At 40.3% G+C, this 26,782-nt stretch overlaps 1 long non-coding RNA gene across 1 annotated transcript in view; it reads left to right on the top strand.

The window, feature by feature from the left end:
- The window catches only part of LOC138755377 (uncharacterized), a 57,527-nt gene that overhangs the window by 26,457 nt on the left and 4,288 nt on the right, over positions 1 to 26,782 (top strand). Inside the window, exon 2 of the long non-coding RNA XR_011352234.1 lies at positions 19,908 to 20,073. This is a non-coding gene — a long non-coding RNA (uncharacterized lncRNA). The remainder of the gene's footprint in view (positions 1 to 19,907; positions 20,074 to 26,782) is intronic.

Raw genomic sequence — 26,782 nt, forward strand, 5'->3', positions numbered from 1 at the left:
CTGGCCATTTCAGGTATGAAGCAATATGAAGGGGTGATAAAAATTGACCATACAAGCAAATTCGAGGAAAGAGCAAATAGCATCCACCTTAGTGGGTAACGATCTGGCTCCATGTTGGTTGATATGATAGCTCATGAAGTCAATAGTCTCTTGGCCATACTGGCACTTGGCCGGGTTGATGGTTCGGCCAAAATCGCTCCGCCTGGATAATAATTGTTTTAAGTGCTCTGTGTGGTTGTGGCTGGCGATTAAAATGTCTTTAAGGTAGATAAAGGCAAAATGTAGATCCCAGCCCAATGCATCCATCAGCCTCTGGAAAGGCTCAGCTGCCTTTTTTTTTAACCCGAAGGGCATGCGGAAAAATTCAAACAATCCAAAGGGAGTTATGACAGCGGTTTTTGGGATGCCTTTGGGGTGTACCGGGATCTGGTGATAGCCCCTGATGAGGTCCACCTTTGAGAATATCTGTATCCAATATTTCTGGCGCAGTTCTGATAACACACGATTACAACCACCATGACCTGTTTTCTCGTGCATATGTCGAACAATCCATTCCGAAATAGGAAATTCCTTAGCTAATATAATTGGATGTTTCACTTCTTCTAGCATTATTCATTATTGCTTTTTCCAATCTTCCTCCTACTCTCAATACATCATTTGCAAGAATAGGATTTAGCTTGTAAACACGACTTGTTCTTGGAACATTCAGATTCTTCTTCAATTTTGATATCTCATTATCAATCCCCGTTTTCTGACAAAAACAAATTATCTCTGATTCAGCACTTGTCAATACATCAACTGTTGGTAACAGCTCTTTCGAGTCTTCAGATTCTCCTTCTTGACATGATTTAAAAGCTTAGTTTTTAACCTAAGAATCTATGCTATAGCTTTTTTAAAACAAAACCATGAAGAGTGATAGCAAATTAATTGAGTGATTGGATCATTTTCATTAGATATTTGAATAGTATTTACGTTAAAGTTTTGGATTTCTGGATCCTCCATTGAAATTTCTTTTAACTCTTCTGGATTTTGAGGCCAATCTTGAGATTGCAAAAGAAATTGAGGACTGGACATCCATGTGTTGGCTATGTTCAGAAAAGATTGAACTTTTAATCCTCGTTAAGCCATATCAGCTGGATTATCCACTGTTTTAACATATCTCCATTGATTTGCATCAAAACCTTTTCAATTTTATTAACTCTGTTAATCACAAAGGTACAAAACCTTGTGGTTTTGTTATTAATGTATTTAAGCACTAATGTACTATCAGTCCAAAACATAAGAGTCTGCTAACTCCATCTGTAATTCTCTTCTAAACAGAGTGTCCATTTTGCTCGCCATAGTAGCAGCAGTCAATTCCATTCGAGGTACGGTGACTGGCTTTAATGGAGCCATTCTGGTTTTTCCCATTACAAATCAACAATGAACTTTCTCTTTGTTATTTCTCAGTACTAAATAATTGACAGGACCAAAACCACCTTCATTTGCATGAGCAAAGTGGTGTAACTGAGCAAATGTGGTAATTCTGTTAGTTTCAAACATCTGTTGATTTCAAAACGTTCTAACATTTTAAGACTCTCAATCCAATTTATCCAATCTTGTGTGATGGATTCTGGTATAGTTTCATCCCATCAAAATTTTCTTCTGCCTAATTCTTGCAGAATTTTCCTGGCTATTAATACTACTGGTGCCAATATATGGTCCCAAAGGATCATATATCGAACTTAGATTGAAAGAATACCTCTCCTTGTTAAAGGCCATTCTTTCAAATCAATTTTGAATTTGAAAACATCAGATTTTGCACTCCTAGAATTCTTTCAACAGGTAGAATGTCACAATCCAAATCAAGATGTTTTATCTCCTTTGCTCTTTCTGTCTCAGGAATAACAGCCAACACATCTTGACTGTTGTTAATCCACTTCGTAAGGAAGAAACTGTGGCACTCTGAGGAGGTGAAGTAAACCACTGCCACCACACTGATGGTCATTAACGATTGTTTTTATTCAAATTCAGCGCGCCCCTATAAGGGCAGCATGAGCTCAGTCACCTGATGCATTGTGACGTCAAAATCGCTGCTGAGGGCATGCGCTGGAAGGGATGCTGGAGTCAAGAAGAAACCCCTGACGATGCCATCTCCTAATGGCTGCCCTGCCATGTGGCAATACAAGCGGGGCCAATTCGCCCGACTGCCGGAGAACCTTGTACGAGCCCTTGTAAGGCCATTGTGGTGGTTCTCTCTGTGGTCCCCTTCTGACAAAGACAAATTGCGCACATCGAGTTCTTTGGGCCAATGAAACAGTTGGGTGCCGTGGTGTGACGGGAGCGGTGGAGTCAGGTTGCCTAGGCATTTATGGAGGACAGCGAGCCACTCACCTTTGCTGTGTGTGGCCACCGCTTGCGGGCCGAAGAATTCCCCTGGCAGGGAGAGTGGTGCGCCGTAGACCATTTCAGCTGAAGAGGCTTGCAGGTCATCCTTGGGCGCCATTCTGATTCTGAGGAGGAACCAGGGCAACTCGTCCACCCAGTCAGGGCTGGAAAGCCTGGCCATCAGGACGGACATTAAGTGGCAAAGGAACCTCTCTACCAACCCATTAGACTGCAGGTGGTAGGCCGTGGTGTGGTGCAGTGTTACCCCTAAAAGCCTCGACAGCTGCGACCATAGGGCAGAGATAAATTGAGTGCCCCTGTTGCTTGTAATATGAGCCAGCACACCGAAACGAGTGATCCATTGCCGACCAGGGCTCTAGCGCATCTCTCTGCTGATGCTTCACGGACCGGGATGGCTTCCACCCACCTGGTAGCTCTGTCCACTATGGTGAATAGGTACCTACGACGTCTACATGGATATGTTGGAACCTTCGCGGTGCTGGGTCGAAATGTTGGACAGGGCCCTGCGTGTGCTGAGGACTTTGAAGGTCTGGCATCGGACGCAGTTGCAAGCTAGTGCTGTGACCTCCTTCTTTTTTTTTTTTTTGTTTTTTTTTTTTTTTTTTAAATTTTTTATTTTTCACACCATAAATCACAATAGCCATGATATACACTTTTTCTTTTCCACACGTTTACAGTGACTTTTTCTCCCTCCCCCCTCCCTCCTCCCAAGCCACCCCCCCATCCCTCCCCCCTCTCATCCATTTTAGTTATACAATCTAGGTTGCATTAATTCAGTTAGACAATGTTGTCATTCAACAAAAATACACCAGAAATTCTACTGAGTCCATTCTTTTCTTTTCTTCTCCTTCCATCAATTTAGGTAATGTTTGTTCCCGGTAGGTTTTCGCTATTGTATTTAATGTAAGGCTCCCATACTTGTTCGAATATTTCAATATTATTTCTTAAACTATATGTTATTTTTTCTAATGGAATACATTTATTCATTTCTATATACCATTGTTGTATTTTCAAATTATCTTCCAATTTCCAGGTTGACATAATACATTTTTTTGCTACGGCTAGGGCTATCTTGACAAATCTTTTTTGTGCATCTTCCAAGTCAATTCCAAATTCTTTATTTTTTATGTTACTTAGGAGAAAGATCTCTGGATTCTTTGGTATATTGTTTTCTGTTATTTTATTTAATATCTGATTGAGATCATCCCAAAATTTTTCTACTCTCTCACATGTCCAGATTGCATGAATTGTTGTTCCCCTTTCTTTTTTACATCGAAAACATCTATCAGATACTGTTGGGTCCCATTTATTTAACTTTTGCGGTGTAATGTATAGTCTGTGTAACCAATTATATTGTATCATACGCAGCCTCGTATTTATTGTATTTCTCATCGTTCCAGAGCATAACTTCTCCCATGTTTCCTTTTTTATCTTTATATTTAAATCTTGTTCCCATTTTTGTTTAGTTTTACCATTTGTTTCCTCATTTTCCTTTTCTTGCAGTTTAATATACATATTTTTTATAAATCTTTTGATTAACATTGTATCTGTAATCACATATTCAAGGTTACTTCCCTCTGGTAAAGTCAAGTTGCTTCCTAATTTATCTTTCAAGTAGGATCTCAGTTGGTAATATGCCAGCGCTGTATCTCCCGTTATATTGTACTTATCTCTCATTTGTTCAAAGGATAAGAATCTACTTCCTGAAAAACAATTTTCTATTCTTTTAATCCCTTTTTTTTCCCATTTTCTAAAGGCAAGGTTGTCTATTGTAAAAGGGAGTAGCTTATTTTGCGTCAATATTAGTTTTGGTATTTGGTAATTTATTTTATTTCTTTCTACATGAATCTTCTTCCATATATTGAGGAGATGGTGCAATACTGGAGAAGTTCTATGTTGTACCAATTTTTCGTCCCATTTATATAATATGTGTTCAGGTATCTTTTCCCCTATTTTATCTAATTCTAGTCTCGTCCAGTCTGGTTTTTCCCTTGTTTGATAAAAATCTGATAGGTACCTTAATTGTGCGGCTCTATAATAATTTTTGAAGTTTGGCAATTGTAAGCCTCCTTGTTTATACCATTCTGTTAATTTGTCTAGTGCTATCCTCGGTTTCCCCCCTCTCCATAAAAATCTCCTTATTATTTTCTTTAACTCTTTGAAGAATTTTTCTGTCAGTTGTATTGGCAATGCCTGAAATAAGTATAGTATCCTTGGAAAAATGTTCATTTTAATACAGTTTATCCTTCCTATCAGTGTTAGTGGTAGCTCTTTCCAATGCTCTAAATCGTCCTGTAATTTTTTCATTAGTGGATTGTAATTGAGTTTATATAATTGGCCTAGATTTTTGTTTATTTGCACACCTAGGTATCTTATTGCCTGCGTTTGCCATCTGAATGGGGATTCCTCCTTAAATTTTGAGAAATCCGCGTTATTCATAGGCATTGCTTCACTTTTATTTACGTTTATCTTGTATCCCGACACTTCTCCATATTCCTTCAATTTCTTATATAGTTCTTTTATTGATAGTTCTGGTTCTGTTAAGTACACTATCACATCATCCGCAAACAGACTGATTTTATATTCCCTGTCTTTTATTTTTATTCCTTTTATATTATTATCTCTTCTTATCGATTCTGCTAGTGGTTCTATAGCTAGCGCAAACAATAATGGTGATAGTGGGCATCCCTGCCGCGTTGACCTGCTTAAGTTAAATTGCTTTGATACATGTCCATTTACTGTCACTTTCGCTAACGGTCCCTTATATAATGCTTTAATCCAATTAATATACTTCTCCGGTAAACTGAATTTTTGCAATACTTTGAACAAGTAATTCCATTCTACTCTGTCGAAGGCCTTCTCTGCGTCTAAAGCAACTGCTACTGCCGGTGCTTTATTTCCTTCTACTGCATGAATTAAGTTAATAAATTTACAAATATTGTCTGTTGTGCGTCTTTTTTTGATAAATCCAGTTTGGTCTAAATTTACCATTTTCGGTACCTGTTCTGCTAATCTGTTCGCTAATAGTTTAGCTATTATCTTATAATCTGTGTTTAGCAAAGATATTGGTCTATATGACGCTGGTGAGAGTGGATCTTTCCCTTGTTTTAGTATCACTGTAATTATTGCTGTTTTACATGAATCTGGTAAGTTTTGTGTCTCATCAATCTGGTTGATTACATCCAGGAGGGGCGGTATTATTAGGTCTTTAAATGTTTTGTAGAATTCTATTGGGAGTCCATCCTCTCCTGGTGTCTTATTATTTGGTAAATTTTTTATTATCTCTTGTATTTCTACTGTTCCAAATGGTTCTGTTAATTTATTTTGTTCCTCTATTTGTAGTTTTGGTAGTTCAATTTTAGTCAAAAATTCATCTATTTTCCCTTCTTTCCCTTCGTTTTCGGTTCGGTATAATTGTTCATAGAATTCTCTGAAGTTTTCCTTAATTTCTTTTGGATTATATGTAATTTGTTTGTCTTTTTTCCTTGTTGCCAATACCATTTTCTTAGTTTGCTCTGTCTTAAGCTGCCATGCTAGGATTTTGTGTGTTTTTTCCCCTAGTTCATAATATTTCTGTTTTGTCTTCATTATATTCTTCTCCACCTTATATGTTTGTAATGTTTCATATTTTATTTTTTTATCCGCCAATTCTCTTCTTTTGGTTGTATCTTCCTTTATTGCTAATTTTTTTTCTATGTTTATTATTTCCCTTTCCAACTGCTCTGTTTCCTGATTATAGTCCTTCTTCATCTTGGTTGCATAACTTATTATTTGCCCTCTAATGAATGCTTTCATTGCGTCCCATAGTATAAACTTATCTTCCACTGATTCCGTATTTACTTCAAAGTACATTTTTAATTGTTTTTCAATAAATTCTCTAAAATCCTGTCTTTTAAGTAGCATGGGGTTTAATCTCCATCTATACATTCTTGGAGGGATGTCTTCTAGCTCTATTGCCAATAACAGGGGTGAGTGGTCCGATAATAGTCTAGCTTTATATTCCGTTTTCCTAACTCTCCCTTGTATGTGGGCTGATAACAGGAATAGGTTTATCCTTGAGTATGTTTTATGTCTAGTCGAGTAGTATGAGTATTCCTTTTCTTTTGGGTTTTGTTTCCTCCATATGTCCACAAGTTTCATTTCTTGCATTGATTTAATTATAAATTTGGTTACTTTGTTCTTCCTGTTAATTTTTTTCCCCGTTTTATCCATATTTGGATCCAAATTCAGATTGAAATCCCCTCCTATTAGTATGTTCCCTTGCGTATTAGCTACCTTCAAAAAGATATCTTGCATAAACTTTTGATCTTCTTCGTTAGGTGAATATATATTAAGTAGATTCCAAAGCTCTGAATATATCTGACATTTTATCATAACATATCTCCCTGCTGGATCTATTATTTCCTCTTCTATTTTAAATGGCACATTTTTGCTAATTAATATAGCCACTCCTCTTGCTTTTGAATTATACGATGCTGCTGTTACATGTCCTACCCAATCTCTCTTTAATTTCTTGTGCTCCAATTCAGTTAAATGTGTTTCTTGGACAAATGCTATATCTATTTTTTCCTTTTTCAGTAAATTTAGTAGTTTCTTCCTTTTAATTTGGTTATGTATTCCATTAATATTTAGAGTCATATAGTTCAGCGTAGCCATTTTATATTTTGTTTATCTTCTCTTTCCGTTTTTCCATCATTACCTTTCCTCCTTTTCCATTTCTGTTTTCTTATTTTCAACTCTTTACCAGACAACATTCCTACAACATCCAACATTTTCCTTATTCTCCTATTTCTATCTTCTTTATCCCCAATCTCCCCTTCCCCTCCTGAGTTGCCCTTTATCCCTTGTCGGACAACCACATCTCCCCTCTCCATTTGGATTTGCGAATCCACTCGCAAGCGTCAACTGATTTTGCAGTGACCGCTCTTTTCCCCCCACCCAGCCCCCCCCAGAAAAGATTTCGTTTTTTATATGTCACAAAGGTCACTCTTTTAGTTCCCTCCTTATTCTCTCTATTCCATTACCTTCCCTTATTAATTCTTGTCTATACTTTCTATGTTTTCCTCTAATTACAGATATTTTCACATATGCCCGTTGTCTCTATTCACTCTTATACCTCTTTACCCGCATACATATCAATCGTGGTCATTTTTACCCTCCTTACCCGTCTTCATCCCTCAGTCTATTTTTGTCTTTACCCACATACATATCAATCGTGATAATTTTTGCTCTCATTACCCGTCTTCATCCCTCAGTCTATTTTTGTAATTGTTCTGCAAATTTTCGTGCTTCTTCTGGATCCGAGAATAGTCTGTTTTGTTGTCCTGGAATAAATATTTTCAATACCGCAGGATGCTTCAGTGTAAATTTATATCCTTTCTTCCATAAAATCGCTTTTGCTGCATTGAACTCTTTTCTCTTCTTTAGGAGTTCAAAGCTTATATCTGGATAAATGAAGATTTTTTGCCCTTTATACTCCAGTGGTTTGTTGCCCTCTCTTACTTTTTCCATTGTCTTCTCCAGCACCTTTTCTCTTGTAGTATATCTTAGGAATTTTACTACAATAGATCTTGGTTTTTGTTGTGGTTGTGGTTTAGGGGCCAATGCTCTATGTGCTCTTTCTATTTCCATTTCTTGCTGTAGTTCTGGACATCCTAGGGCCTTAGGGATCCATTCTTTTATAAACTCCCTCATATTCTTGCCTTCTACATCTTCCTTAAGGCCCACTATCTTTATGTTATTTCTTCTGTTATAATTTTCCATTATATCTATTTTTTGGGCTAGTAATTCTTGTGTCTCTTTAGTTTTTTTATTAGATTCCTCCAATTTCTTTTTTAAGTCTTCTACCTCCATTTCTGCTGCTATTGCCCGTTCTTCCATCTTGTCCATTTTTTTCCCCATTTCTGTTAAGGTCATATCCATTTTATTTATTTTCTTTTCTGTGTTGTTTATTCTTCTTCTTAAATCATTGAATTCCTGTGTTTGCCATTCTTTAAATGACTCCATGTATCCTCTAACAAGAGCAAGTACCTCCTTTACCTTGCCTATCTTTTCTTCTTCTATTTCCCTGTACTCTTCCTCTTCCTCTTCTTCTTCCTCTAGGTTGACCATCTGTTGTTTCTTTGCTGCCCTTTCCTCCTCTTCTTTCTTGTTTCTGTTGTCTTCTGTGGTCTCTTCTTGCTGCAGGTGTTCTGCAGCTGTCGTTGCCGGCTGTGGAGATCGACTCCCCAGCTGGTCCCCCCTCCCGTCGGTGTGTTTTTCTGTATGCGCATCGCGCATGCGCGAGGAGTCGCGCATGCGCGGTTGCGCACTTTTACTCGGCTCTGTGAGCCATTGTTGTAGTTCTCTTTCTACCGACCTGAGGTAGTGGGGTCTTCTCTCCACAGCGGGCTTCTTCGGACAGGTAAGGCCTTCACCTTTTTCCTCCGTTGTCTTCTCTTCCTCTCTTCTTTCCGTTGATTTTGATTTTTCTCCTTTTGTCTCCATCTTCTTTCCACCTTTATATTCACTTTTCTTTAACTTGTATTTCTGTGCCTTTGTGTTTTCTCTTGTTTTTCCCGACTTTTCTGGAGAGGGCTGGAGTTCACCGTCCGGCCACTACTCCATCACGTGACTCCTCCTGTGACCTCCTTCTTGAGGCCATGCCAGATGAATCGCTGAGCCACCATGTGGACGGTAGTCTTTAATAAGGGGTGGGCGACATTGTGGATGGAACTGATGACCCTCCAGTCCTGTGGAACTACAGGGCGCGGTGAGCCGGTGGAGGTATCACAGAGCAGCGATTGGGCGGAATTGGGGAGGCAGATATCCTCAAGCTGGAGCCCTGATACCGTGGTGCAGAAAACCTGGGTTTCAGCGACGCACTGTTGAGCCTGTGCAAGCTATGCGTAGTTGAGACCGGGAGCTAGCGAGCTGATGGCCGGGTGGAAGAGCGTGTCAGCGTCTATGTTGTCCTTACCTGCCCTATGTCTGATGTCCGTTGTGAATTCCGAGTCGTAGGACAGGTGGCGCTGTTGCCTGGCTGATCACGGGTCCTTGGCCATTGATAGTGCTTGGGTGAGGGGCTTGTGGTCAGTAAAGATGGTAAAAGTCCTGCCTTCTAGGAAATATTAAAAATGGTGGATGGCTAGGTACAGCACCAGGAGCTCCTGGTCGAATGCACTGTATTTGAGATCGGGAGGCCACAACTGCCTGCTGAAAAAGGCTAGCGGGTGCCACTGTCTGTCCAGCCACTGCTTGAGCACCCCCTGATCACCGTGGCAGAAGCATTGACTGATAGCACTATGTGTGCTTCCGGGTGCGGGTGCACTAACAAAGTCTGCCTCTCCCGACCAGGCCAAAGTCTTCTCCTTCATCGCTATCAGTGCAAACAGAGGGCGCGTGATGCGGGCGGCATTGGGGATGAATCGATGGCAAAAGTTCACCATCTCCACAAATTCCTGTAGCCCTTTGAGGGAGGAGGGCTTGGGGAAATGTTGGATGGCTGCCACCTTCTCCGGTGCCAGAGCTGCCCCAGACCCTGTGATGGTGTGCCCCAGGAACTGCAAAGTTTGTTCCCGGAACTGGTATTTGGCCTTGATGACCGTGAGGCTGAATTCTGCCAGCCGGGTGAACTGGGTACGGAGATGGGCCTTGTGCTCTTCGCGAGTGTGGGTAGCTACCAGGATGTCGTCTTGGTAGATAAAGACAAAAGTCCAAATCCCAACCCACTGCATCCATGAGGCGCTGAAATGTCTGGGTGGTATTCTTCAGGCCGAATGGCATACAGAGAAGCTCGAACAGGCTGAAGGGGGTTATAATGACAGTCTTTCCAACGTCATTGGTGGTATCCAAGCACCAGATCGACCTTTGAAAAGAATTGTGTGCTGTGGAGGTTGACCGCAAAGTCTTGGATATGGGGGACTGTGTACCTGTCTGGAGTCGTGGCGTAGTTTAGCCATCTGTAGTCTCTGCAGGGCCTCCAACTTCCTGATAACTTCGGGACCATGTGTAGCGGTGCCGACCAAGTACTGTTCGATCGCCGAACGATGCCCAACTCCTGAAGTCTGGACAATTCCTCCTTGGCTTGCTTCAGTTTCTCCGGCAGCAGCCGCCTAGCCCTGGTGTGGATCGGGAGACCTTGTGTGGAGACATGATGGAATACTCCATGTCGGGGGGAGGCAATGTTGAAACGAGGCTCCAGGATGGCAGGGACCTTATTAAGGATCCCGGCGAATTTGTCTTCAATGGCGGCGACTGTGGCGATCTCCGACCTGGTATCGTCTGCTGTGCCCAGGTGCTCTGAGTGGATGGTGCGGGCATTGAGGAGCCTCCTGCCCCTCACACCCACCAGCAAACCGTGAGCCCTTAGGAAGTCAGCCCCCAACAGCGCTGTGCTCACCGAGGCCAGGACGAATCTCCAAGTGAATGTCTCTTCCCCGATCTGTATCTGTGCCCTATGATTGTCGAGCCATTCGCAGCCCGCAGGGTTGGACCAGGGGTTCGAATCTGTGTTTCCAGTGCTGTGGGAGGAAGGACACTCAGCTCAGCCCCTGTGATGACTAGGAACCAGTGGCCTGTAGATCTTTCTTGGATGTAGAGGAGGCTGTTCACATGGCCAACCGTCACAGCCATTAACGGCGGTTGGCTTGGCCATTTCCCTGGTAATCATAGGGCTGCTGGCACTTGTGAGCTTTAGCCCCCCCAGTGCTGATGGTAGAAGTACCACGATGACTGGGCTTCTTCGGTCTTGCCCTTGTGTGCATCTTGCTGACGACTTTGCGCCGGCTTGGAGACCTGGCTGAGTGCTGCTTCATTATCCTGCTTAGCTCGCCAGAGGGCATTTGCCCTGGCTGAGTGCTGCCTCGTTATCCTGCTTAGCTCGCCAGAGGGCATTCACCTGTATGCTGCCTTGCAGAGGTCGGAGAAGTTCTAGAAAGATCTGTCTGAAGAGGAAGCATAGCTCGTGATCCTCTGCCAGGGCCAGCATTTCATCCATAAGGACTGAAGGGCTGCGGTCCCCCAACCTGTCTAGATGTTAGAGTCTGGACGCACGCTGCTGGGGTGAGAGGCCAAACTTCCCCAGGAGCAGATTCTTGAGGGCTGTGTACTTTTCGGTCACTGGTGGCCGATGGATGATATCATCCACCCTCGCCGCCGTATCCTGATCGAAGGCACCCACGACATGGTAAAACTTGGTGGTATCAGCCATGATGTTGCGGAGATGGAATTGTGCCTCTGCTTGGCCGAACCATATCTGTGGGCGATGTAGCCAGAAAGGGGAAAGTTTGAGGGCTAGCACATTAACCTTTGCCATGTCCATCGTTGGTTGGGTCCAGAAGGTTGTCTGGGCCCATCGGAGTCACCAATGTGGCGCTCTGAGGAGCTGAAGTAAATCACTGCCACCACACCGATGGTCATTAATGACTGTTTTTATTCAAATTCAGCGCGCCCCTTTAATGGCAGCATGAGCTCAGTCACCTGGTGCATTGTGACGTCATAATCGCTGCCCAGGGCATGTGCTGAGTCAAGAAGAAACCCCTAACAATGCTATCTCCTAATGGCTGCCTCGCCACGTGGCGATACAAGTGGGGCCGGTTTGCCCTTAGGCTGTGCGCCGCCCCACAACCTCCGTTATTACAGATCTCTTTTAACTCATGATAAAGATCTATTGCTTCTTTTTCTGAAAGCACTGAAATAAGACAATCATCAACATAGAAATTATTTCTGATGATGCTTATAGCTTGAGAACTAAATTACTATTCATTATCTTCAGTGATGAAGTTGCTCCAAATAGATGAATTGTCATTCTGTATTCATTCATGTCTTTACTGTAATGTCCATTAGGCCACCATAACAATCGTAAAAAAAAATCATGATCTTCTGATGGTACATTTACTTGATGGAACATCGCTTCGATATTTGCAGCAATTACAATAGGCTCATTACAAAATCTTATCAGTCCACCTATTTTTTTTTTTTTTTTTCCACACCATAAATCACAATAGCCATGATATACACTTTTTCTTTTCCACACATTTACAGTCACTTTTTCTCCCTCCCCCCTCCCTCCTCCCAAGCCACCCCCCCATCCCCCCCCCCTCTCATCCATTTTAGTTATACAATCTAGGTTGCATTAATTCATTTAGACAATGTTGTCATTCAACAAAAATACACCAGAAATTCTACTGAGTCCATTCTTTTCTTTTCTTCTCCTTCCATCAACTTAGGTAATGTTTGTTCCCGGTAGGTTTTCGCTATTGTATTTAATGTAAGGCTCCCATACTTGTTCGAATATTTCAATATTATTTCTTAAACTATATGTTATTTTTTCTAATGGAATACATTTATTCATTTCTATATACCATTGTTGTATTTTCAAATTATCTTCCAATTTCCAGGTTGACATAATACATTTTTTTGCTACGGCTAGGGCTATCTTAACAAATCTTTTTTGTGCATCCTCCAAGTCAATTCCAAATTCTTTATTTTTTATGTTACTTAGGAGAAAGATCTCTGGATTCTTTGGTATATTGTTTTCTGTTATTTTATTTAATATCTGATTGAGATCATCCCAAAATTTTTCTACTCTCTCACATGTCCAGATTGCATGAATTGTTGTTCCCCTTTCTTTTTTACATCGAAAACATCTATCAGATACTGTTGGGTCCCATTTATTTAACTTTTGCGGTGTAATGTATAGTCTGTGTAACCAATTATATTGTATCATACGCAGCCTCGTATTTATTGTATTTCTCATCATTCCAGAGCATAACTTCTCCCATGTTTCCTTTTTTATCTTTATATTTAAATCTTGTTCCCATTTTTGTTTAGTTTTACCATTTGTTTCCTCATTTTCCTTTTCTTGCAGTTTAATATACATATTTTTTATAAATCTTTTGATTAACATTGTATCTGTAATCACATATTCAAGGTTACTTCCCTCTGGTAAACTCAAGTTGCTTCCTAATTTATCTTTCAAGTAGGATCTCAGTTGGTAATATGCCAGCGCTGTATCTCCCGTTATATTGTACTTATCTCTCATTTGTTCAAAGGATAAGAATCTACTTCCTGAAAAACAATTTTCTATTCTTTTAATCCCTTTTTTTTCCCATTTTCTAAAGGCAAGGTTGTCTATTGTAAAAGGGAGTAGCTTATTTTGCGTCAATATTAGTTTTGGTATTTGGTAATTTATTTTATTTCTTTCTACATGAATCTTCTTCCATATATTGAGGAGATGGTGTAATACTGGAGAAGTTTTATGTTGTACCAATTTTTCGTCCCATTTATATAATATGTGTTCAGGTATCTTTTCCCCTATTTTATCTAATTCTAGTCTCGTCCAGTCTGGTTTTTCCCTTGTTTGATAAAAATCTGATAGGTACCTTAATTGTGCGGCTCTATAATAATTTTTGAAGTTTGGCAATTGTAAGCCTCCTTGTTTATACCATTCTGTTAATTTGTCTAGTGCTATCCTCGGTTTCCCCCCTCTCCATAAAAATCTCCTTATTATTTTCTTTAACTCTTTGAAGAATTTTTCTGTCAGTTGTATTGGCAATGCCTGAAATAAGTATAGTATCCTTGGAAAAATGTTCATTTTAATACAGTTTATCCTTCCTATCAGTGTTAGTGGTAGCTCTTTCCAATGCTCTAAATCGTCCTGTAATTTTTTCATTAGTGGATTGTAATTGAGTTTATATAATTGGCCTAGATTTTTGTTTATTTGCACACCTAGGTATCTTATTGCCTGCGTTTGCCATCTGAATGGGGATCAGTCCACCTATTAAAGTACTAATTAAGTCTAGACCTTGTAAAAGTTGAGAATTCAATGAAACTCCTTGAAATGATGTTCCACAATCAAATACAATGTGTACTTTCTTCTTTTGTGAATGTGTAACTCCACGATGAGGTAAATACCATTTTTTACTATCTTTACATTCCAAGATATCTTCTTATACCTTTTCTACATAACTTTTGGCTATCATGTCCAACATGACATTTGTATATTCCAAATGAAAGGAAGAATTCCTCTTAAATCTTCTCTTCAAATTCAGCATACACTGTTCTGCAATTATTTTATTATCTGGCATACAAATTTCTCTTTTCTTCAGAGGTCATTGCTATACATTAATGACCGTCAACATGTTCAACAGAACTTGAAACTAAATCCAGAAACTGCTTATCCTCCTTTGGAGGTTCTTGAATATCTTTGAGACAGTCAGGAAATTTAATTTTAAACTGTTGTTCCCACAGATCATTAAGTTTCACAATTGAAATTCTGTTGACCTTCACATTCAACGTCTCTTGATAATTATAAATTTTTCCTTTTAATGGTGCGTTAATTGTCCATCCAAGCAATGTTCTCTCAGCATAAGGTTTGACATTTTGACTCCTTATTACTTTTGGAGGTTCAAGAGCTTTTGGTACATCTAATCCAATTAACATCTCGATCTTGGCATTAATCTTAGGTAAGCAAACGTCTTTTAGACATCCTGACATGGGATATTCTCCTTATTCACAAGCGTAGTCTTCTGAGTATATACACTTGGAAGATCGCAAAATTCATTGCTATTCAATCCACCAATCTTTAAACCTGAAACTATATTAATTTCAATGTTCTTTTCATCATTCGTTGTCTTCATTAAGATCTGTGATCTTTTTCCATAAAGATTAAGTTTATTCATTAATTCAACTGGATCAAGAAATGTGTAGGTCTTCAGTATGAAGCTCCCCTTTTTAGCCTTAACCTGTACAGGAACTATTAAGAGGGCTTTGTCACCAGCCCCAGTAAGACTGTTTGTCTGAATCGAAGCTGAAGCATCCTCTCTGACTGTGTCTTCAGTCTTGGATTCCAATTGTTTGACTTCCTTCTCAACTTTACTTTGTTGGAGTATGCATTAACTTGGTATGCTTTAAACTACATATATTTCAATTGAGTAATTTATCACAAGTTTTGCTGATGTGTCCTTTACACAAGTAACCAAAACATAATCCATTCTTTAAAAGGTTAATTTCTTATCATGTGACTTTTTCTCCATTCGTGAACATCTTTTTAAAGCATGCTTATCCTTGCAATGCAAACAGCTTTCCTGCACAATCTAATGTCCCTTTTCCTTTATTTCCTTGTTCTTTCTTGTGCTTCTATTTGACACAGCAGAAACAAAGGTACTTCCCTTTGGTTTCTGTTGAAACAATGACTGAGATTTCATTACATCTTTAGGAACTATTGAAGTATCCTTAATATTTCCAAATACTGGTACAGTGTCAACATACACATGCTATTCCAAAAATTGTACAAAGTCTTCAAAAGTGGCATCTCTTCTGGGAAGCACCTTAAGCTCTGCAGCTTAGGTTCTCCATAAATCTTTCAGCTTATAAGGCAATTTGTTTATAATAATTGACAAATGAGCAAGCAAATTCAGCTCTTGCAAATGTACACCCCATTGCATTACAACACCCTCTCAGAAAGAGAGCAAATGCTTGTAAACCCTTTGAGTCTACTGATTTTATTGCTGACCAAGGAAGAATCTTGTCTATGTGGCCCTTGCAATTTTATATTCATCGCCTATAATGCTGATGCAATAATTCTTTTGCCTTTTTAAAACCTTGTTCTGGATTCATATATTGGCAACTTTTGACGAACTCCTTCACCTGTCCTCCAACATACTGTTCCAGGTAATAAAGACGATCCTTAGCGCTTTTAGTATTACTTTCAATGTGATGTTCAAAAGATTTCATGAACGTCAGATATTGTAATGAATCTCCATTAAAACTGAAATTTCATTTTTAGGTAAACCATATGAACCTTGTTGCTGCGCTAACATAGCAGAGATTTTGTTTTGCTATGAGTGATATCATATTGTCTTGTCCACCATGGCATGCAACTGGTTGTCTTAAGGTGAATGGAGAAAATCGATCTTGAACTGGTGCCATAGGTGTAGGACCTTGAGTTGTAAGTGATGGCATTGATGGGAATCCTTGAGTTGTAAGTGATGGCATTGTGGAGATCCTTGACTTGTGGCTGGTTCTCCAGCAACATGAAGAGACATCAGTGGTTGAGTATGATCAACTCGCATGGTTGAACCTTTTTGAAGTACTCTTTTTTTGGGAAGATCCTTATATTTTGTGCTCTAGAGAGATTGAATGTCACTAGTTCTTTCCATAGGATTGGTCATTGTCATTTGAGCACTAACAGCGACACCCATGGCACAGAGTTCCTTTTTGTTTCTCTTATTTCAAGTGAAACATTAGACAGCCAGTCCTCTTCTCTTGCATGAACCACAAGGGCTATAACTAGGCTGAACTAAGCATTCACAACTTGTCTTCCAAATGGGGTTTTCCACAAGCTTACCAGCTTGTCCTGTTCCAGTCCCAGTTGCTGCCTTTTTGTAAACAACAATCTATTAGTGAAGTCTCTTGGGCACTCTCCAAAGCTTCTGGGGCTGATATGTCTAGCATTTGCAGAGCTCCAATATTTTAAATAAAATCTGTTTTAAAGTGTTTGTATATGACCTACACTTAAAAACCCTTCCCCAATTTATCTCCCAAAAACATATCTATATTCTGTCACAATACCACAGTAATGGGCTGTATAAAGAGGAACAATGAGTCAGTGTACAGGAGGGAGATTGTAAACTCATTCAATGTCACCAAGACCAAGGATATAATCAAATTTAAATTCCAGGGGGTCATGATCTCTGAGGACCTTTCCTGGATCCAACATACTAATACCATCATGAAGAAAGCACATCAGTGCTTGTACTTCTCCCGGAGTTTGCAGAAGTTCAGTATGACATCAGAAACCTTGGCAAACTTCTACAGATGTGGAGTGGAAAGTGTGCTGATCAGCTGCATTGCAGTCTGTTAGGGGCACCAATACCTCTGAGCTGAAAGCCCTGCAAAAGGCAGTGAGCATAGCCCAGTGCATCACATGCAAAACTCTCTCCATGATCAAGAATGTTGCTGTCAAAGAGCAGAAGCAATCACCAAGGATCCACACCACTGAGGACATGCTCTATTCTTGCTGCTGCCATGAGGAGAGAGGTACGAGTGCCATAGGACTCATACCACCAGGTTCAAGAATAGTTGTTACCCTTCAACCATCAGACTCCAAAACAACAGACTCATACACAGGCTCATTTAAGGACTCCTACTTTGCTCATTACATATTACTGTAAATTTATTTTTTCTGTATTTACACAGTTAATTTGTTTATATTTCTTTCTTTTGTATACATTTCTTTTTACTTGAGTATAGTTTACTGTTACTCGTAGTTAGAACTTCTGCCTGCACCCACAGGAAAAAGAATCTGAGGGTTGTTTCTGATGTTATGTATGTACTCTGACATAAATCGTTGAGAATTTGGTGGGATGGTCGATTGTCTTGTGCTTCAAATGGATTTATGTATCATTCAAAACGGAACTGACTGTAAAATGTGCACTCAATATCTCCTGTTATTGTGTAGCAAGCAGAGGAGCTCTTGTGGTCAAAGTTACCGAAGGTAGTGGTTGAAAATTATTTGGGAGGATTGAAATTTTGACGTAGGGGTTCTCAAAACTTGGAGTTAGCAGGATGGGTGGTGATTTGGGGATCCCAAAAATCTAAAATAAGGTGGGGATGGGTGTGAGGGAGAGGTAACTACAATATCAAAGAAAGCTATCAAAGAAAATACAGGATATAGATCTGCTGTAGAAATGGCAGATGGATTTTAATCCAGACAAGTGTGAGGTTTTGTCTTTTGGGAAGTCAAATGTAAGGGAAAAGTATACAATTAATGCCTGGCCTCTTCAAAACATTGCTGTGCAGAGCTATCAGGGGTCTAGGCTCATAACTCCTTGGAAAGTGATAAGGATAAGATTTTATTGTCATTTACATATGTACACTATATACCTAACTGAAATTCTTACTTGCTGCAATGAAACAGTACTCAAGATACACCAACTAGGATAAGTATACTTTAAATATAAAAGATAGATATATAATAAATATTCACATTTACAACTAGTGCAAGGAAAAAGTGGCATCAATGGTGCAAACAGATCCTTTTGGTGGTCCCAGAGTAGTTTATGGTTTGGTTTTATCCAAAAGGGCCCAGGTTTAAGAGCCTGATAGCTATGGGATAAAAACTGTTCTTTAACCCAGAGGTGCTGGACTTCAGGCTTCGGTGCCTTCTACTTGAAGGTAGTAGCGAGAAGTTGTGGCAGGGTGATGGGATACCTTCATCATGTTGGCTGCCTTCTTAAGGCAGTGCCTAACATGGATGACTTGAATGGATGTGTTGTGAGAGAGAGAGAGAGAACAGATTTGACAGGTCTCAAAAGCAAGGACTCTGAAAACAGTCTGGCAGTAAATGACTTTATTTACAGAAGACGCATGGGAGGATTGCAATAGTGAAAACCACACATGCACACAATTTATAGAAGATATGTGTGGGAAAATTGCAACGGAGGTAAACCACACACACACACACACACACACACACACACACACACACACACACACACACACACACACACACACACACACACACACACACACACACACACACACACACACACACACACACACACAATGAACTAGTTATATATTGTTTTTCTTCTTTGGCTTGGCTTCGCGGATGAAGATTTATGGAGGGGTATGTCCACATCTGCTGCAGGCTCGTTGGTGACTGACAAGTCCAATGCGGGACAGGCAGGCACGGTTGCAGCAGTTGCAAGGGAGAATTGGTTGGTTGGGGTTGGGTGTTGGGTTTTTCCTCCTTTGTCTTTTGTCAGTGAGGTGGGGTCTGCGGTCTTCTTCAAAGGAGGTTGCTGCCCGCCGAACTGTGAGGCGCCAAGATGCACGGTTGGAGGCAATATCAGACCACTGGTGGTGGTCAATGTGGCAGGCACCAAGAGATTTCTTTAAGCAGTCCCTATACCTCTTCTTTGATGCACCTCTGTCTCAGTGGCCAGTGGAGAGCTCGCTATAGAACACGATCTTGGAAAGTCAATGGTCCTCCATTCTGGAGATGTGACCCACCCAGCGCAGTTGGGTCTTCAGCAGCATGGATTCGATGCTTGCGGACTCTGCCAGCTCGAGTACTTCGATGTTGGTGATGAAGTCATTCCAATGAATGTTGAGGATGGAGCGGAGACAGCGCTGATGGAAGCGTTCTAGGAGCCGTAGGTGATGCCGGTAGAGGACCCATGATTTGGAGCCGAACAGGAGCATGGGTATGACAATGGCTCTGTACACGCTGATCTTTGTGTGTTTCTTCACCACATCTCCCATCGGGCATACTGAACTCAAAACGGTCAACCAGTTTACCTACCTCGGCTGCACCATTTAATCTGATGCAAGGATCGACAAAGAGATAAACAACAGACTCGCCAAGGCAAATAGCGCCTTTGGAAGACTACACAAAAGAGTCTGGAAAAACAAACTTGTTATATACAATTAAGGGAATAAAACAATATGATACCCACCATTCCTTGACTTAAGGCAGACATGGCTCTATGCTACTCGGGACACTAACTAAGATTTTTCCAACCCTTCAACAGTCCACACCTCACCAACGATTCTCCAGCTCTATTCCACAGTACTCAGCCTGGAGTGAAGAAGGATGGTCTCTCAGAAATAGCAAAGGCCAATGGCTTGGTGCCAGCACAGATTACAACAGCCAATGACCCAAGGCCAAGTACAGGAGAGCTCAAGGGTCCAGCCCAGGTAATTTACAGAAGTATCCAATGGCTTGGTGCCAGCAAGGTCCAATCAATTATAAAGGCCAATGGCCTGAGGCCAAATACAAGGGTACTTAAAGGGGCCAATGGTCAGGTGTTCACTGATCGACAGGGTGGGGCGAAACCTTGATTGGTAGGTGGTGTGTCTTCTGATCAGTCAGGTAACAGCCACAACCACCCACAATACAGGATATAATGGACTTAGTTATGTTTGCTACTTTCTGTAGCCTTGAATTGCCAAACCAGGGTGTGGTGCAGCAGGCCAGTATACCTTTAAAAGTACATTTGTAGAAGTTTGATAGATTATTCAATGATGTGCCAAATCTCCTCAGACTTCTCAGAAAATAGAAGCATTGATGAGCTTTCTTCATGGCATAGATAGTGGGGAGAGCAGGGGGAGCCGTTTCAGCCCAGCATCGCTCCCAACCCAATGGCCCTCCCGCACCGCATATTTGCTCCTTCTAATCTGTGCCCGGCTCTTTTGTCCCCCCCCTCACAAACGGATGAGATAATGACTTTAAATTTCATAATGCTGAAAGCAAACGCATTCACTATTCAATGTTAGATTCCAGTTGTAACGTGATTTTATCCTTTATTCAAAGTGGCGTTGAAAACATAGTGAGGCATTGTAAATGTCCTTTAGTACTAGATCTACTATTTTAAAAGGGCATTGCAACTATTGCAATTAATGGAAGCTTTCGTTTTTTTTAAATCAAATCACAAATATAAATATTTAATCTTTCCCTTTTTTAATATCCTGGTAGCAATTATCAGTCTGCTGTTGTGGGTCTCCTTCCGATGATAAGCGGTGGTCCAATTAGAATAAAATAACCAAACTTTGCTCCCTTTGGATCCTGCCGATGGTAACAAGTAACATCTCATCACATTCCTGGTACACACTCAATTCCTGTCTTTTAAAGCGGAACATGAAAATAACCACACAGAGCCCTTGTAGAAGTTTGATAGATAATTCAATGATGTTCTTTCAAAGCTTACCCTGACATTTCAGTGAGACATGGAGGGAGGAGCAGTATTGGAATAAAAGGACGAGTGGAAGTCACATCAATCAGCACCGACTCGACCTAACTCAGAAAGCTTTCTGAAGCAGATTTTTTTCTAATAATCATTGTTCTAGATTTACACAATGTTTCAATCTAGCTCTGTTTGATAAATGGCCACAACTAAAAGAAAAATTGTGTTGTGGACTCTGTGGAAATCTATGCTTGTTTATTGCAAAAAATTAGCTGATGTGGTGTACTATCATGGAAGTCTAACCCAACCCACCGGTAACACCAACTCCGGCTGCAGGCAAGTCTGTCCTCAGGACCCATTGAAACAGCTTCAGCCGTGCCTCATCACACTTCTCAACAAAAGCATAGATATAACAACAAATCTTCGACAAATGTCAGTCGTAGTTGATCCTATGGGAAGATTTGTTTTAAAAAAAAGAAAAAAAAACCAAATCTTCGACAAATGAAATCAAAATAATAATGAGCAATCTTAAAGTGCAATCCACTATTAACATTTGGTCCCAATTCCTGCCCGACATCTTATTGAAATGCAAAGTCAACCATAAGTGACAAAGGTCCCCAGTGGAACTTTTGAAAATGTTTTGAAGAGTAGCTGCATGTCGAGTCATGAGTTAGGCATCAGTGTTCAATCAGAGGGTGTCCTGTGTTCCATAGGAATGGCAGGGAATGGTCTATGGGATCCAATTGGGACATGGAAGTTCCCAGCACCAATAACTCTAGTCCTGCTGTTCCATACAGGAGTGTGAAGGCAAACGAAGTGCCGGCAGCCCCCAGCATCAAGGACTTTGTTATTAACAAACCCATCAGCCGTGGGTCATTCAAAAAGTGTTCCTGGCTCAGAAAAAAACAGCCTGAGAATAAGGTGTATCCAGTCAAGGCAAGTACTGGATTTGGTGGTCAGCTGAAATCCGATAGCTGAATATTTACTGTAATCAAGACTAAACGAGCCACGTTTGCCTTTTGGTGTTCTAGTGCAGAGAGAAGGATTGTAATTTTCTCGTGACATTTGGGCATATGTAGGCATGCTTGGTGGGAGAGAAGGAAGGGATGGAGTAGTGGGTGGGTGAGTTGGGGAGGGAGGAAAGGAGGATGAGTTGGAAAGTGAAGAGTGGAGGGGAGAGATGGAGGGAGGATATGAAAAGAAGGGAAGGGAAGAAAGCAAAAGGGCTGGAGGGAGAGAAGGAAGGGATGGAGGAGGGGGGTAGGTGGAAATTTAGACAGGAGTGAGGGGTAAGGGCTGAGAGCGGAGGGGAAAAGATTCCCTGAGCTTTGCTAGAATGAAGCCTAGACTAAAGAGGCTGTTGTAGTTGCTTTGTTAAATACAAAATAATGTATAAAATTGAATTTGCACATTAATTTCCCTTGTGCACTGGTTGCAAAACGTGTGCATGCATACATGTGCACAGGTGTGGGCATGGTGCCTTTTTTATGTGCTCCCACTCCCCCTAATGTCAAAACCTTGGGTACACCACTGGTTGCATCAAATGTGCTGTTGGCTCAAGGGAAGATCCACAGGAGAGACCCGAGGGAATCAGGCCCTTGAATGTTGATTCTAAGATCTTCTCTAAAATTCTAGCGACAAGGCTAGAGAAGATATTACCATATATTATCTCTGAAGACCAGACTGGATTCATTAAAAATCATTATTCCTCCTTTAATATTAGAAGATTGATGAATATTATTTACACTCCTTCACATGTCTTCAGAATGTGTTATTTCACTAGATGCTGAGAAGGCCTTCGATAGAGTAGAATGGCCTTATTTATTTACAGTTCTTGAAAAATTTAATTTTAGTCCGATATTTATATCTTGGATTAAACTTCTTTATAATTCCCCAGTTGCCTCGGTTTTTACTAATACCCAAAGATCGCCATATTTTCGATTATTTCGGGGCACCAGGCAAGGGTGCCCCCTTAGCCCTTTATTATTTAACTTAGCTTTAGAACCTTTGGCAATTGCTATCAGAGAAGCACCCAATATTACTGGTATTATTCATTGCAGGGATATTCATAAAGTATCACTATATACAGATGATTTATTGTTATATATTTCCAATCCTGAAAATTCTATTCCTGCAGTTTTATCTTTATTAGCCCAATTTAGTAATTTTTCGGGATATAAACTGAACTTAAATAAAAGTGAATTATTCCCTTTTAATGGATGGGTTCCTATTTATGATAGTTTACCTTTTAAAATAGCTAGAGACCATTTTATATATTTAGGGATTAAGATTACTAAAAAACATAAAGATTTGTTTAGGACTAATTTTTTCCCTCTATTGGACCTGATCGGCAGTTTACTTACCAATTGGTCACCATTATCCCTATCCATGATAGGCCGAAATAATGCTATTAAGATGATGATCTTACCTAAATTTTTATATATATTCCAAGTTATACCTATTTTTGTTCCTAAATCTTTTTTTGATAAGGTCGATTCTAAATTGTCCTCGTATATCTGGCAAAACAAGAATCCTAGATTGGGGAAAAAATATTTACAGAAATCTAAACTAGAGGGAGGGTTGGCATTACCCAACTTCAGAATTTATTACTGGGCAATTAATATTAGTTACTTAAGGTATTGGTTGAATTATTCAGAATTATCTCTAAATCCCCATTGGGTAAATTTAGAAATTAAACCGATACAAAATTTTTCAATTAGCTCTATTTTGGGAGCTGCTCTCCCTTTTACTCTTACTAAATTATATAAACAAATTGATAATCCAATGGCTAAACATACACTACGTATATGGTTTCAATTCCGGAGATTTTTTGGCCTAAGTCATTTTATCTTGGAAACTCCTATTGTACTAAATTTCCTTTTTCATCTCTCTCTAATTGATCAAGCTTATTTACTCTGGAAAGTTAAAGATATAACATGCTTTTCGGATTTATTCTTGGATAACTCTTTCATGTCATTTGAACAATTATCCATGAAATATGATTTACCTCGATCTCATTTCTTTCGATATTTGCAGATTAGGAGTTTCTTAGTTTCGACTTTACCCTCTTTTCCCAATCGGGAGACTACGACTGTTTTAGAGGATATACTATATTCAAAATTCCCTCCAAAAGGTGTGATATCTAAATTATATAATATAATTACAAAAATAAATTCTGGGACTTTTGAAAAGTTTAAAAATGATTGGGAAAGAGAACTCAACCTTCATATTTCTAATGAAAATTGGAATAAAATTCTGCAACTGGTAAACTCTTCTTCTCTATGTGCAAAACATTCACTAATACAGTTTAAAGTTGTTCATAGAGCTCATATGTCTAAAGATAAACTCCATCGCTTTTATTCTCATATCGATCCTATATGTGATAAATGTCAATTGGAAATAGCTTCCCTTACACATATGTTTTGGTCCTGTCCCTCTTTACAGAATTATTGGAAGGAAATTTTTTCCATTATATCTTCTGTTTTGAATATTGATTTACAACCACATCCCATTACTGCAATTTTTGGATTACCTATGATAGATTTGACTTATTTATCTCTTCCTGCGGTTCGTATGATTGCTTTTCTTACACTAATGGCTAGAAGATCTATACTATTGAATTGGAAAGAGGTTAATCCTCCCACTGTTTTCCAATGGTTTACCCAAACTATACTATGTTTAAATTTAGAGAAAATTAGAAACTCTGTCTATGAATCCCCTTCTAAGTTTGAGTTAACCTGGCGACCATTTATTCAATATTTTCATTTGTGGTGAGTTGATCTGGCTCTGTTTTCTTTCTATGATTATGTATGATAATTGGGCTGTAAGATGAGATCGGAGTGATCGGCGTGGTTTAGCTATATCTGTAGGTTTTTTTAAAAGTATTTTTAAAGTTTTTTTTAATTCAGATTTGTTTTTTCTTCTTTTTTGGGGTTTTTTTTTCTCTTTTTTCATATATTGTTATTAATTATATCTTTTTTTTAGAGATAGTTCACACCTTAAACTGATCTAAAATTTTTTTCTTTTATGATATATTTTTATTCTGTAATATTATTGTTTAATATCTCTGTATTAATTCATTACTTAATATGTATTTTTTATATCTCTTTGAACTATATGTGTTTATAAATTATAATAATAATAAAAAGATTGAAAAAGAAAGAAAGGAATCAGGCCCAAGATAAACAACCAATACCCACCACAATACAAACAGATCCCCCCTCTTCTCTCCTCTCTCTTTTCTCTACATCTTTTCCTCTTTCCTCTTCTTCCTCCCCTCCCCCTCCATCACCACCCCAATCCCTGACCCAAATCCCCCCACCCCAATCCTGTAAGTCCACCACCTAAGTACTAACCCACTGGATGACAATGAGGAGACTAAGGTGTGAGGCAATTGAACGAGTAGGGCCGAAGATCACTTGGAAAGGGATTCACCAACTGAGCCATCCAGTGGACCCTCCAAAAATTCCCAAACCCCCCAACTACCCAAACCCACCCCTCCTCTCTAAAAACCCCCCCAAACCCAACCCCCCCATCACAACCCCTACCCAGCTGCACCCCAACTGAATACCCCAAAACTCAAACCCTGCCATAACACCTTCCCTACACAGCCCCAAACACCTCAGGGACACCCTAAACCAGACCTCAACCTACAGACACCAACTCCAAACATACCACAATATCCACCAGAACTCCCCACCCTGACTCCCCCACCTACCCAGGCCAAAGAAAAACCCAGGCAAACCCAGGACCGAGCCCCCCCACTAACCTGAAACCAAGGGAGCCAAACATGAGTTTCCCCACCAAGCCTGAATCCCACCACACCCACCTCACTAGCACCCCTTACCATTACTCCTTACCATTACCCCCCAACTAACCCAGACCCCCATTCCCAAAACAAAACCCTCCCACCAACCAACAGCAGAACTCCCAGACCAGGGAACAGGAAGGAGCACGAGCCCACCCTAACCCAGGACCAGCCACACCTGAACCTCCCAAACGACCAAAACAGGAATCCCAGACATGCCCTCATACCCCACAGCAGACCAAGACACTAGGCAATACAGAATCCCCAGGGCAGGACACAATCACAGATCACAAAGGCATTCTTATCCAAACTCAGCCTTAAAGGATCCCCCCAAATAACCCAAAATAATTCCATGGGCCTTAAGACCATCTGGCTAACTCTGCCAGGTACTGATCAGGACAGACCCCCCAGGCCAGGACACAATCTGGAGTCACAGAGACAACCTTATCCAGACTTCACCTTATCCGAAACACCTAACAGCCCAAAATCAATCCCACAAGGGTCTTAAGGCCTGACAGCAAACTCCAACAGGCACTACTTGTTGTAGACTCTCTAGACCAGGACACAACCAGAGAGCATAAAGGCATCCTTACCCAGACTTAACCCTAACACTAACCCCCCACCCCCAAATAATCCAAAATTAATCCCGCATGGGCCTTGTCCATCTGGCTAACTCCACCAGGCAAGGATCTAGACAGACCTCCCATGACAGGACACAATCAGTATTCACAGAGGCAGCCTTACCCAGACTTCACCTTATCCTAAACCCCCAATAACCCAATATGAATCGCACAGGGGCCTCAAGGGGTGGCAGCAAACTCCACCAGTTACTGCTTAAGGCAGGCTGCCTAGGCCAGGACACAACCAGAAGAGCATAAATGCACCCTTACCTAGACTTACCCTTAGCCTAAAAACC

The sequence above is a fragment of the Narcine bancroftii genome, chromosome 2 (genome assembly GCF_036971445.1).
Source record: "Narcine bancroftii isolate sNarBan1 chromosome 2, sNarBan1.hap1, whole genome shotgun sequence".
NCBI lineage: Eukaryota > Metazoa > Chordata > Chondrichthyes > Torpediniformes > Narcinidae > Narcine > Narcine bancroftii.